At 46.0% G+C, this 14,064-nt stretch overlaps 1 protein-coding gene and 1 pseudogene across 1 annotated transcript in view; one reads left to right on the top strand and one right to left on the bottom strand.

Moving 5' to 3' along the window:
- LOC125357945 overlaps positions 1–5,647 on the bottom strand; it is a 30,799-nt pseudogene extending 25,152 nt beyond the window's left edge.
- A 743-nt stretch (positions 5,648–6,390) lies between these two features.
- The window catches only part of Prickle2 (prickle planar cell polarity protein 2), a 305,613-nt gene continuing 297,939 nt past the window's right edge, over positions 6,391–14,064 (top strand). The window contains exon 1 of the mRNA XM_048356089.1: positions 6,391–6,456. The gene's annotated coding sequence lies outside the window, so the exon portion shown is untranslated. The remainder of the gene's footprint in view (positions 6,457–14,064) is intronic.

Below are 14,064 nucleotides of genomic sequence, written 5' to 3'. Positions count from 1 at the left end.
GGGCAGAGATGGAGAATTTATGGGGGGATTAGGCTTGAGAAGAAATAGCAGCTTTCCTGGTAGTTCAAAGTTTCCCAAGCACAGGTAAGGAAAATGGCACAACAGTATGCATGGGCGCTCTTGTCCCTACTTTTTCTGGTTTCTGTCCATTTTCCTGAAGTCGTGACAAATACAGGTAGCCAGGACAGGGCAACTCTGAGGTCTGAGCTGGAGACGTTAGGGCATAGTATAGTTAGTCATCAGGAGGAAAGGGGGACGATCTGCTCAGATCCCTGCAAAGTGCTGACTCCTCAAAGGCATGCTGGTGCACAGCGCACCTTGAGTGACCGGGAAAGACCCCCCCCCCCCCCCCCGCCATACACTCAGCTCCCTGGTGGTTCCCTGAGCATCCTGCATGTGAGAAACTAGGGTTTCTGGTCTTTCTCCAAGTATATGTGATTCTAAAAAAAAGTATAATAGGCATCATAAATCTTCTGCAAATGTGAATTTATTATTTGGAAGCCTTTTATCAAGTGGAATAATACTCATATAAACTTCCCAATACAACATTTTTAATGACTGAGTAGATAGTCATTCAAAGGGTACACCACTACCATTTACTTACATTTATTGGGGTTTCTTAGGAATTTAGGTTACTTGTTGTGTGTGTGTGTGTGTGTGTGTGTGTGTGTGTGTGTGTCCTAGAAACAACATCCTTAACTGTCTCTTTAACCACATTTTTGAATATTTATGCTTTTAATTTTTAGGATAAGCTGGGCCAGTGACCCTGCTAAGTTCTAAGTTCTAAGGCTTTTCCAAGAAAATACCGTTTGGCATGCTTTTTGTCTCCTCAAATATTTTTGCTTTCAAGGTATTGGATTATATTAATAAACTTCAGATAATTTAGTGTTCTGCGATATGTTAACCCACCAATAGTATCTCTTTATTTCAGTTTTTTCCTGTGTTTTTTCTGTATGCATGTGCATGTATATAGACACATATAGAAACATATAGACACACATATAGAAACATATAGACACACATATAGAAACATATAGACACACATATAGATATATACGTGTGTGTGTGTCTGTCTGTCTGTCTGACAGGGATATTTGCAGACTACATAAAAGGGCTAGTAGAAAGAAAGAGATAGTCACATAATCCATCACCAAGCGAGAATTCTCTGTCTGGTTTTAAATCTTCTTCCAAACACCATTTGTAGACTTTTGATAAAGAGGATACTTTGATGGAGCCTCTAAATGCTGGCGCAGGGTGGCAGGGAGATTCTGACCCTTTTGCCATATTCAGATTTGTTTCTGGTACAGCCAGAAATATAGACCAGGTGAAACTATACTTAGATAACTATGTTCTTCCTTACTGCTTTAGAAAGGACTTTGTGGGGTACATTTCTGAAGTTTGCTGCAGGCATGTGGCAACAGCAAGCCACTAGCTCACCTGCTTAAAATCACAGACTTATTTAAGAAAAAATAGAGAGGACAGGCACCTATATATGGGTCAAGAAGAGAAGAGACACAGCTTTTTTCCTACTTGATGCTCATTTGATTTCTAATAAGAAAACCCCATGGCACAATTTGTCAATTTTAGGTAAATACTTACTGTTTCTGAATATAAATAGAACACATATTTCAGATAGGCAGATGAATAGATAGATTTATAAGGTAGAAAGGACAGACCTTTATCATTTCACCATCATGTTGTGTACTTCTTCATGGTTTATTTTATTTTGGCTGTGTTTGGGTGGAACTCAGAGCCTGTGGTTGTTAGACAGATGCTCTACCACTTGAGTCACACTACCAGTCCTTTTTTGCTTTAGCTATTTTTGGAAACATCTTACATTTTTGCCTGGAGCCAGCTTTGGACCACAATCCCCCTAAGGCTCCTTTGTATCTAGGATGGCAGACATGTACCACATGTTTGTTGAAGTGGGTTCCTGTTAACTTTTTGCCAAGGCTCACTTTGAATTGCAATCCTGATATCCACCTGTCAAGGAGCTGGCATTATACTCATGACCCTCCTCTCCTGGGTCCTTTCCAGTTCCTCCTCCTCCTCCTCCTCCTCCTCCTCCTCCTCCTCCTCCTCCTCCTCCTCCTCCTCCTCCTCCTCCTCCTCTCCTCCTCCTTTTTTAAATGCTAGTACTGGGGCTTAACCTCAGGGCCTGGGTACTGTCCCTTAACTTTTTTTATTCCAGGATAGCACTCTACTTCTTGAGCCACAACTCCACTTCCTTCTTCTTAGTGGTTAATTGAAAATATGAGTCTCACACACTTTCCTGCCCAGGCTAGCTCTGAATCTCGATCCTCTTATCTCAGCCTCCTACCAGGATTACATGCATGAGCCACCAGCCCCTGGTTCCTATTTAGTTTCTTAATGTTCATTTTAAGACTAAAGCCAAACACTCTAGCCTAGCTTTTGGTTTCTAGTTCATATTTTAGCAATGATATGTTCCCATGGTGCCAATCCTGTATTGAGTATTTCTTCATGCTCTGTTAGTGATTCTGTTGCCTTGAGACATGAAGAAAAACATAGATCAAAGATGCCTATGGATGGCAAATGCAATGATCAAGCAAAACAAAATTGCCTGATGTTTACCTCCAACGGGTAGCAGGATCTTTAGTTCTAAGTAAGATAAAGTGGTTGTCGAATAGATAGAGAACAGAGCGCTGCTATGCATGTCTTAGGTGTAAAATAACAGCATGCAATACAGGCTTCTGCTTGGACAGGCCACAAGGAGTTTTGTTGTTGTTGTTTTTAAGGAAAACATGCCAGTAGAGGCACTCTGGAAGCCCTATTTGTGGCATGGGCTGCAGCCTTGTGCATGAGCCTTACTCAAACAACCAAAGTTAATAAGAACTACGTGAGTGGGGCACCCGTGGTGGTATGGCTCACACCTGTTATCCTAGAGACTCAGGATGTTAAGATCTGAAGACGGAGCTTCAAAAGCCAGCCCAGGCAGGAAAGTCCAGGAGATTCTCATCTCCAATTAACCAGCAAAGGCCAGAAGTAGAAGTATGGCTCAAGTGGTATAGAGTGCTAGTCTTGAGCAAATAATGCTAAGGAATGGTGTTTGGCCCTTGAGTTCCAGCTCTGGTTCTAGAAACACAAAACCAAATATCAACAAAATCCCCAAACATGTGCCCAAGGTGTTCATATCACCCCACATGGACCCAGGGATGAGAGGTGAGCTAGAAGACTGTTGCTAGCTCCCGCAGCTCCTCTGAGAGACTCTGAGAAAGGCGCCACTCAATACACCTGCCTTCGATCTGTTAGACCTTTGCAACAGCCTGTACTGTTACTGATCTGTGTTTAAAAATATTAATTAAAACACAAATAGATGATGTCCACCATCATAGTCTGAGCACTGCTCTCCTCTCTTCTCTTCTCTACTTTCCTGCAGATACCAGGCCACATGGTGGATAGGACAGAGCTGACTGTACAGGAGCCTTGTGGAGAAGCCCGGTGAGCATCCTGCCAGGGACTGGCCTGTGTCCAAAAGTTTTCATTAATGACTCCCCCTCCCCACTAAAGGTACTGAAACTACTGCCTTTCAGTCAGTCACTTAGTGAATGCTTGTAATCATTGGAGATGAGCTCTGCTGGGCCTGGGTGAATAAAGAGATAAATAAGTCATGGACTTTACATGGGGAATTTACTATGTGATGTGATATTGGTCACAACAAAGATAAATTCAGTATCAGGTATTCAATTTGTGATGTCTGAGTTCAAAGCATTCTTATGGGGGCCAGAATTAGAGTGGGGCAGGGTAATATGAAGTGAAATACTGTTGTTATTTAAATTAATTGATGTTCTGTTCCTGGAGGATGGATTTATTTTATTTTTTGATCCCTTCTGGAGTTTAAACTCAGGGTCTTGGGCCACTTGAACCAAGCCTTTAGCCCTTTTTACTTTATTTCCCAAATAGGGTCTTGAGCTTTTGCCTGGGGAAGTCTCAAACCTTCACTTTCCTATTTCAGTCTTCCACATAGCTAGCATTACAGGTGTAAGCTACCACACTGGGTACATCATGGAATTTTTAACATTAATTTTGGTTCTTCAGGAAATTGCATATAATATACAATATCCTAGAGAACCAAATATTGTATGAGTTTGTTGGTGCCCCTGTAAATTTTGCTTATGAAACAAAATTCTGTCCCAGAAACCAAACAGAACTTTATATAAAGTCTGAGGAGTGCAGTTGGCCTGCTAATGATTCACATGGGGTATCTGAATCGCATCCCACTATCAGTTTGAATGTGAGGTCCAACTGGACTTATCTCGCTACTGATTTGCTGTGTTACAGCAGGCAGACAGCTTTCCTTCACTCAGGTTCAATGTCTCCTTTGTGACAAGTCAAGCCACACAGTCATCATTGTCAACAAGGAGAAGAATGTCTTCTTTTGACAAATATTTATAGAGTGGCTACCATGTAAAAGCACGGTTCAGGCTCTAAAGAGACTAAAGCGAGTCAGACAATGTCCTTTCTGTCATGCAACTTGGGTTTGGGTGGGGACAAGTCCAGCAGTAAAGATCATTTTAATGTAGGCTACATTCAACGTGAGTGCAACAGAGATGTCACCGCAGGGGGTCAGGAGCACTCTCAGGGGAGGTGATATTTGAGCCAAAACACCAGTGACAACTGGATGCCCTGGCCTGTGGCTCGGAATTACAACGTGTGTGTGTGTGTGTGTGTGTGTGTGTGTGTGTGTGTGACAGCTCATCTATAATGGGTCCTGAGTTTTGTGTCTGTTATCATAAGCATACGCGTTCCCAACTCACCTTCCAACAATGAACGGTCTGGTTAATAGATTACGCCTCTTGTTATACCTCTTTTTAGAAGTATTGATCAGAAGACAGAAGCACAAAGAGGTGAACAATGAGGACCCATCACCTACCCGGACGTGGTGGGAGAACGTCTAAGCAGTAATGATTTAAGGAGCAATGGGGGGGGGGGGGGGGTCCAGGCTGAGCTCCTGCGCTTTTCCTCTTCCTGCGCCAGCCCTCCTGGAGCACGGAGCGGACAGACTTGTAGACTAGGATGGGGCCCGGTGTTTGCCAGGGCTGTGTGAACGTGTCAGAAATGGGCGTGGCCGTGCACGAAATAGATCAACTTTTCCCCGGTGCGACTTCGGAGCCTAATGCAAAAGAAAAGCAACCCCTCCATCCTCATCTGTTCGTCTCCACCCCGGCCCCTTGCTCCAGGTACTGTAGATGGGGTGGGGGAGGCCGACCCTCCCCGCCCTGGGCTCCAGGGACTCGGTTGTGTGTTGAGGGTGGGGGGTGGAAGGGAGTCTTGGGGTGGGGTGGGCATAGGAAGTGAGTCTCCGGAGTTAGCGGGGCCGGGGAGCAGGAGCCACAGCCCGTGCGGGGAGGGGTGGCAAGGGCTGGTGGGCCGCCTGGCGATCCCGGGGAGGGCGGGACGCCGGGAGAGAGGGAGGGGCGTGGGCCGGGGAGGGGGGCGGAGGGGCGGAGGCGGGGGCGGCGTGCGCTCCCGAGCCAGCCGGGGGCTGCGAGGCGGGCGGAGACTGCCGGGCCGGCAGGCCACCAGGGGTGCCCGCCTCGGCGACCCGCCCTCCCTCCCCAGGCGCGGGGCGGACGGACTGACCGACCCGACGGACGGCGCGGCGTCGTAGCCGGAGGTGCCCGGCCATGTTCGGCCGGAGCTCGCGGAAGAGACTCTCCAGCCGCTCGGTGAGTGTCCCCGAGCGGAGCGGGGCCGCTTGCCGGGCCCCTGCCGCCGGCCGGCCGCTCCCGGCCCCGCGGCGCCCCGCGGCCGCGCACCTGTGGCCCCAGGTAAGCCGGCCCCGCGGGCGGGGGGGGGGGCGCGTCCGGGACCGCAGGCGTCGCCGATCGGGGCGCGCCACGGGGCCGGGCGACGGTGCAACAGTCCAGGGAGCCCCAGTAAACACCTCCTTCGTCTCCCCTCAGGACAAGAGGAACCCCAGCCCTCTGAGTGCCAGCGCTAGACTAGAAGTGGACTTTGGGGTTGTCTTTTGGGGTGTCCTCTGCTGCCACCTTCTTAGAAGCGCTAGGCTGGCCCAGGACGCGCGCCCCACGGCCCCTCGTGGGGACTCCGGGGAGCAGGAAGCGCTGGCTTTTGTTTCTTGGAAACCCGTGGCCAAGGTGTCTAGGGGAGACAAAGCCACGGTCAAGGCCGGTTCCTAGTGGTTTGGAGCCCCGGCCGGGCCACTGCCCACCTGGATCCGCAGGCTGGAGACCCTACCCCAGGGGTCCCTGGCAGCACACGCCCCCCGAGTCCCCCTAGAGCAGTGGGAGTCCAGTCCCACCACCGAGGAAGGTTTGGGAGGACAGTTGGGGGTTCTGCAGGGAGCCCCGAGGTGGAGACATGTCTGTGCTGTCTTTTTGTTTTGAAGTTGACCGGCCTGGGGCGGATCGAGAGAGGCCAGCCATGTAACGCCTGCGGTGACCAGTGTCCTGGCTTCAACTTGCATAAATGGAGGTAGGCTGCCTTGAATGCACCAGAGTGCAGGGGGGGGGGGGGGGAACGACAAAAAAGAAAGAAAACGAAAAATCAAATTCCCTCCCTTAACATCTGACTTGTAAGTCACATGGAAAGAATGCAAGTGGCTGTTCCTTTAAGAGCCAGGCTACATCTGCTACAAATATTGAAGGTGGAATTGGCCGGCCCAGCAGCTGCGTTTTCCTGATAGGCAAGCTTGTGAAGTGTCAGAGCCACACGGAGTGTGTAGGTGAACTCAGCCCCCAGCAGTTCAACCTGGGCATGGCAGGGTTGTCGTGTGTCCCCAGCACAGCGTGTGCAAGGAGGGCGGTAGGGAACAGCTGGTTGTTTCCAATTCAGCCCCAGAAACTCTGGGTCCCAACCACAAATCTACCGCTGCCCGCCCGTGCTGTGTCAACCCTCTTGCTGGCCAGCTGTTTCTTATTAATGTGCTTTGAGTGTTGACTTCAGTTGACTTCAGGCAGCCTCAGTCGGGTGTGGGGTGGTTTTGTTTGGGCGTCCAAGCAGCTGGGTGCACTCCCTGTGTAGCTGGTGGTTGGGAAAAGTTGGGATGCAAGGCCTACAGGCTCTGTTTGGTGATATAAAGAGGTAAGATCCCTTTGGCAACTTCATGGATGAAATTGGGTGATAGGAGACAGAGTTGTCCAATAGCCTTCCCCAATGGCTTAGAAGATCCGCCTCATCAGTTTTGAAGGGGACTGCACAGATACAGGGAGAAAAGTCAGCTGTGATTTTTTCCCCCCTCCACTCTTTGCTCATCCTTACTTTCTTCTGTTTTTGTTTTGTGAGCTGGACACCCCTTTATACCGTAACTTCCAGACTAGCCCTTCCGAAATGAAGTGCTTTTGTCCCTGGCTCCAATGGCGCTGGCAGCGTATCTGCCTTTGTTTCAGGGCAAGGAGCACAGCCGTTATGGTTCCCCACCATTTAATAACTTGAGTGTGAGAGTCAAGGCAGGCAACCTTATAAATATGTAATGGGCAGGCATAGGAATCTGTCAGTCGTGCCAGTTTTGTAGCTCAAATATGTGTTTTCCAGTCAGGCCCTTGTGTGCCCCACGTGTGAAAGTGGATCACATATGTGGGCAGAGGTAGAGAATACTTACTTAGAAACTGAATCCAGTATGACAGACATGCTCATGGCTTGTATTTTGACTTCTGCCTTCCCTGTAATGGAGCTAGTGAAAGGACACGTAGGTGATTTCCACTGTCCCTTCCCCCCCCCCCACCTCTGTCTGTGGCTTAGCTTTGACCTGAGGCCTGATCAGGTAGTGGCTTGATGTAGCCTGGCTTCTCTCTTCCCCAGTTGTGTGACTGCTGACCTGTCAGTCTTTAACTCTCCTTAGCTCTCTAGTGGTCAAGAGGGATAACAAAAGGCACTCACTGTAGGGATTAAATGAGATACTGAAAACCTGGGTTATCCAGATGCATAGTGAATGGTCACTAATTTTGGTCATTATTTTCCTTCCAACCACTGCCCAGTAGCCTTTTTTTTTTCTGCCACTGTCAGGTGTTTAGACCTTGACGATCATGCTTCTTGGTAAGAGTGAGCCATTTATAGCCAGCTGACTTTGTGATGGCAAGACAAGAGTTTTGTTCTCTACCCACAAGGAGCTTTTCCTTTGGAAAGAGACCTTTCATCAGGCTGAGGGGAGTTTACATGCTGGAGCAGAAAGGCTTCCCTCTGTGCCATGAATAGCGTTTTTATTGTGCCTCAACCCATCGCCTGACCCACAGGGACAGGAAGTAGTGCCTTGCTCCTACCCCGCCTTATGGTCCCACCCCGTGGCCATAATTTTGGGTGAACTTTGTCAGAGCATTTCTGGGTTTGGGCAGTTTGGAATCCGTAATGCCCTCTGGGGCGATGTGAGCCCTTGGAGACACTGATACCTGTGTAGGAAATGGCCATAGCCTGAAAGAGGCTGGAGGCTTGTCTTTGATCTAACCCAAGAAGTGTGGAAGCCCTTTTCCCCCAAATACCAAGGGCCTGAGCACTGTCCCTAAACTTCTAGCATTCTACCATTTGAGCTTAGAGCTCTACTTATGGCTTTTTGGGGGGGGGCGGAGCTTATTAGAAATAAGAGTCTCACCGACTTTTCTGCCCTGGCTGGCTTTGAACTGCAGTCCTCAGATCTCAGCCTTCTGAGTAGCTAGGATTAAAGGTGTGAGCCACTGCCCCCCAGGTGCAGTGTCCTCTTAACTGGACTCTGTTTCTGCCCCTGTCCCCTTCAGCCCATCATCCACACAGCAAGCATTTCTTCAAAACAGGACAGAATTGTGTTACTCCTCCCAGCACAAGGCCGCAACTTCTAGGAAGGAAGCATGATGTAAATAAACTTTGCTTCCTTCTGGCATGGAGCAGATACCTGGGGCTTTGAAGTACAGACAGAGCTGAGCTGCCATTTGCTCTGGCTTTGACTCCCTGTGTGAACAAATAACATAGGCTCTCTGAGTTTTCCTTTCCCTTACCTGCCAGTCTGGAATCACTCCACCCAACAAACCTTTGCTTTGCCTACTCTGAGCCAGGTTCATGACTGGAGCACTGGGGATCTGGCCAAGAATGGATAGATAGGAGCCGGGCCCCCACTGCACATAGAATTACATTTTAGATAGTTAGGAGGGGACTCTCTGAAGAGATAACAAGTGAGCAGAGACCTGGAGGAAGCAATGGAGCAGAATCTTGCTGATTCAAGCTGGCGGGGGACCCAGAGCCCCCCATCTCCTGGGAGTTTCTTATGAAGGGGACAGCCTTTGGGGACTCAGACTCACTCAATCCCACCCAGCCTATACTGGAACAAGATTCATACTTTGTACCATGGAGAGACCTTGAGTTAAAACACCTAACACTGGGGTTGGCAAACTTGTCGATCTTGGACAAAGGAAAGATGCTCAAGGTCTTGTCAAAAACCTGAGCTGTTAGCTGGGTGCTGGAGGCTCAAGCCTGTAATCATAGTTATTCAGGAGGCTGAGATCTAAGGATCCTGGTTCAAAACCACGGGGCAGAAGAGTCCATCAGACTCTTATCTCCAATAAACTACTCAGAAAAAGCCAGAAGTGACTCTGTGGATCAAGTGGTAAAACACTAGCCTTGAGCACACAGTGGCTCAGGGACAATGCCTAGGCCCTGAGTTCAAGCCCCAGGATGGCCAACAACAATGAAACCTCTGAGCTGTTGTGCGGGAGAGATTTTCCCCACTGATTATGCTCTCGTTCTCCTGTCTGTGGTCTGGGCAGCAAATATGGAGATGATTAGGATTTGTAAGGAGAAAACAACTGGCAAGTTTTTTTTTTTTTTTTTTTTTGTATCTTGGAGCCCAGTGGGACTATAATTCTTAACTAGAACTTTCTCTTCCACCTGTACCAAGTACCTAGCTCCTAAGAAGCACCACCTCATGGTGGCCTATAAGGCTACAGAGAGGATGCTTATTAAGAGAATAATGAAAGCAGCTTTGTGGACTGTGACCAGAACACACTCATTAATAACTGGGCATATATTATATCTGCTACAGGGTAGCAGTGGGCCAATTACCCTTGCTCATTTGCAGCAGTGTGAGCAGGGAGAGCACATGGCCATGTGTACAGTGAAGGTGTGACCCATACATGAATATGAAATGATAAATAATGATAGCAATAGTAGCTGGTGCTGCTGCCTCAGGCCTGTAATCCTAGCCATTCAGGAAGCTGAGATCTGAGGATTGCGGCTGGAAGCCAGCCCAGGCAGGAAAGTCTAGGAGATTCTTACCTCCCATTAACTACCCCATAGTGTCCAGGCCCTAACTTCCATCCCTAGCACACACTCAAAAATGAGTAATAATACTAAAACAACATCATAGAACAACAACAAAACCCTAGCATGTGCAATTACATAACAGGCTGTGTGTAGCAAACATTTTAATTTCATCTTCACTAGACCCTTTGAGGTAGATCTAATCATTTTCCTGGCTTAGAAACCGAGTCCCCCCCGCCCCCCGCCCCGTGTTATATACCCTAGCCAAAGATGCCAGGCTAGGGAGAAGGACGCTGGGATTGGGCCCATTGCTTGTGATGTTCTCACTGCCTGGTATGAGATCGAGTAGGCACTAGTCACAGCCACCAGATGAATTTTATTTGACCCACATAGCATATTAAACAAGGATACTTTTTTTTTTCCAATATGAACTTTGGGTTTCTGGCTTTTCTTGGGACATTTGAAGCTGTGGTAACATCAGGATGACTTTTCTGCATGAGAGTAACTGGTGGGCACGAGTGTTCTCTTACATGGCTGTGACATTAATTCAGCGGCTCCCAACATTCTGGGTAGCTCAGGGGCCTCTTTCTGCATTTAAGTTTCCTGTCAGGTATTGAAGAGAAAATGGCATTTTCAAATCCTGAGTGAGCACTTCCATCTGTGCAAAAAAACGTTTTAAAAATAGCTTCACTACCAAGTAGTGTTGTTTTTTTTTAAGCATTGGCATAGAGAAATGCATGTTTTATATCCATTCTTCTATCCATACCAGCTAGTACAGATGAGTGTGACTGTTTATACCCATTTGGTTGAGTAAGGAAACTGAGTCTCAGAAGGGATAAGTACTTACTTAGTCTAAGATTTGCACAACCTGCTAGTCACTAATATTCCAAACCTGACTTCAAAAACTTTTATTCTATTCACATTTTAATTCTGTAGCTTTGAGATTAGGCCTTAGATCCTGCTTTTCTCTCAAGCACAAAAGGGCAACTGCTGGTCGTGGTCCCAGGACTCTACTGTGAATTGCAGGAATCAAGACAAGAATCAAGACCCTTGACTCTTTTGGCCTACTAGTCATATCTGATCCTTCTGCTCTCTTGTATGGCTCCGGAACCAAGAATAGTTGTTTGTCTATTTAAGGAGCTGTTTAAAGAGGGGACAAATAAAATGAGATTAATATTTTATGACATAAAAATATATGAAATTCACTTTTCATTGTCTGTATGTAATGTACCTGACCAAATTCGGGGGCATCTCATCTATCTATATATTTTTTAATTCAAAAAAATTTTTCAGTTCAACAAGTCCGCTTATGTGTATAAGTACCTCTTGACCAATGTCTCTTCTTCCATCATTTTCCTCCCATCTTTGCTAAGCCTATTCGTACCCTCAAATTATTTGGTTCTATTTTCACATATTTGACTACCTTTCCTCTATCCATTTACCTGCCTATCCAAGCCCCTTCCCCCAACAAAACACATTTCAATGCTTTGGTATTTATTTTGTTAAACCATTCCTTAGTTGTTTAGAGGAGTTACACCATTGGAATCCTCCCTTGAGTCTAGCTTTCTTTAGTCAATTTGTTTGTGTATATATGCATATAATCCTGTATATGTTTTCATTTTAGATCTAACATGCTTCATTTGCCTCTCTGAGCCTGTTGTTCCACATAACATAATCTTTTATAGGTCCATCCATTTCCCTGAAAATGACATAATATTTTTTCTCATAGATGGTGTGTGTGTGTGTGTGTGTGTTGTGTGTGTGTGTATGTGTATGTATGTGTGTATGTGTATGTATATTTGTTTTTCTTGGTCTATTCATCTGTTGTAGAGCATCTAAGCTGCTTTGATAGCTTGGCTATTATGAATAGTGCAGTATTGAACATGGACATACAAATATCTTTACTGTATTCTGAATTGTGATATTCTGGATAGATGCCCAAGAGTATCTCATCTATAGCTTTTTTCCCCTGTGACAGTGGCTGTATTGAGCAGTGGTAGAAGCCCACACAGCCTGAAAGATTTTGTACCTGACTCTTTACCAGAAATGTGTGCCAACCCCTGTTCTAGCTACTATCCAGGGGAATTGCAAGTAGCTTTCTTCATTTAGAATAAAGGAATCTGGAAATCTTTTGGCACCAAGACTAGAGGAAACATCACCTCTACCTTTGATGAGAATGGTGGTTAAATCAAAGCGAGCAAAGGAACAGAGGGCGGCCAAAGCTATTTCTGAAGGCCTGTAGACATGAGGCTTGTAAGGCCAGATCAATGAACCTCCAGTGGTTTCTAAGCCCCTTGTAATCCTTTTAATGTTTCCATTTTGCTGATAAATGTAGATTTAACTCAAACATTAAAATGCAGGCTTTCAGAACAGCCTTTTGGAGTCCACTTTTAGGCGCAGCTGACATGGGCAGCCCAGAGCAGAGCTGGCTTTGTGAGGTCATAATAATTAGGCAGAGTTGTCTTGAACAAACGGCTGAATTTCCAGGCGCATGCTTTAGCTGAGCCTTGGCTGCTCTAGAGGCAATGTGAGCTCTCTGGGCCAGCATACTTGCACCTTGAAAAACATCTTTGCTGAGTTGCCCAGGCAATTCTGTGGACTGATGACTGAGGCCATAATTTGGGGTGATGTTGTCCTGGTTTTCTTTAGTGGATTGTAATTTGGCTCAGAAGTGGGTTCCCACTGATTATTCTACTTGGCGAGGGAAAAATACTCTTAGTCAACAGATGTAGAAAAAAAAAAGGAGGGGGAATAAGAAGGGAGGAAGTTAGAGAGAGAGAGAGAGAGAGAGAGAGAGAGAGAGAGAGTATGTGTGTTGTGTGTGTGTATGACAGACAGACTGACTGATTGACTGACTTATGCCTGCAGTCACTAAGGCAGGAAATGATACTTAACAGCCAGCAAGGTTGGTAGTTGGCTCCTCTATATAATTTTCATTTGATAGCATGCCAAGCAGAAACTAAAGTTTGTTCATAGGGGTTTTCTCTCAGTTCATCCAGTATATTTGTGTGGTTATCTCTGAATCATATTAATAGTAGTCAATGTAATGAAAGATATTAAAATCACACATACACATATACATGTAAAGCACACAAAGCATAAAGGAGAAAAACCTTTATGGTTTTTAGGATAGAGGTTAGCAAACATTAGCCCCTGGAGCAAAATTAGCCTTGCTCTGTGTTTTGTGCTTTTTAGTTAAGAATGGCTCTTATGTTGTAAAGTGGCTGGAAAAAAAATCAAAAGAATATTTGTGGCCTTCGATGCTGCCTTTCTAAAAAGCGATGTAATATATATATATATATAAAACATAATTTATCTATATCACATCTATACCATGCATATGTGGTATATATGTGTTTCATATAACATGCACAAAATTTTAATATTAAAATTCCACAAGCAAATTGTATTGGAACACAGACATATCCATTTATGGGGTGTTGCCTGAGGTATTCTTGCAGTGACAAAATTGAGGAGTCGTGACAACTCTTACAGCTTAGAAGTATTTTAAAAACACCTCAGCTTCTACCAGGTATGTTATCAAGTGCAAATTACAGTGGTGACCCAACCAGCTTAGCAGCTAAGTATTTTCCTCTGCCTTGAAGATCCCAATATTTCAGAACTGCACGCATCTAGTAGCTGTCCTTGTTCAGAACAGAAGTTGTTTGTCGACTGCTAGGCTAGAGACTATGTTGTTGATAGCTTGGTATTTATTTCCTCAGAGTCACTGAAATTATTGCTTGATAACATCATAGAACAGTCTACATTATTGTCTTTTATTGCTTTCTTTTACATACTTAGAAATACTATCTAGACACCTTTCGATGTCAGTATATAGAGAGCCAAACGATCCAGTACATT

This window comes from Perognathus longimembris, chromosome 10, assembly GCF_023159225.1.
Source record: "Perognathus longimembris pacificus isolate PPM17 chromosome 10, ASM2315922v1, whole genome shotgun sequence".
Lineage (NCBI taxonomy): Eukaryota > Metazoa > Chordata > Mammalia > Rodentia > Heteromyidae > Perognathus > Perognathus longimembris.
Note: the sequence above shows the minus strand (reverse complement) of the source record. Positions and strands in the feature narration are given on the sequence as shown.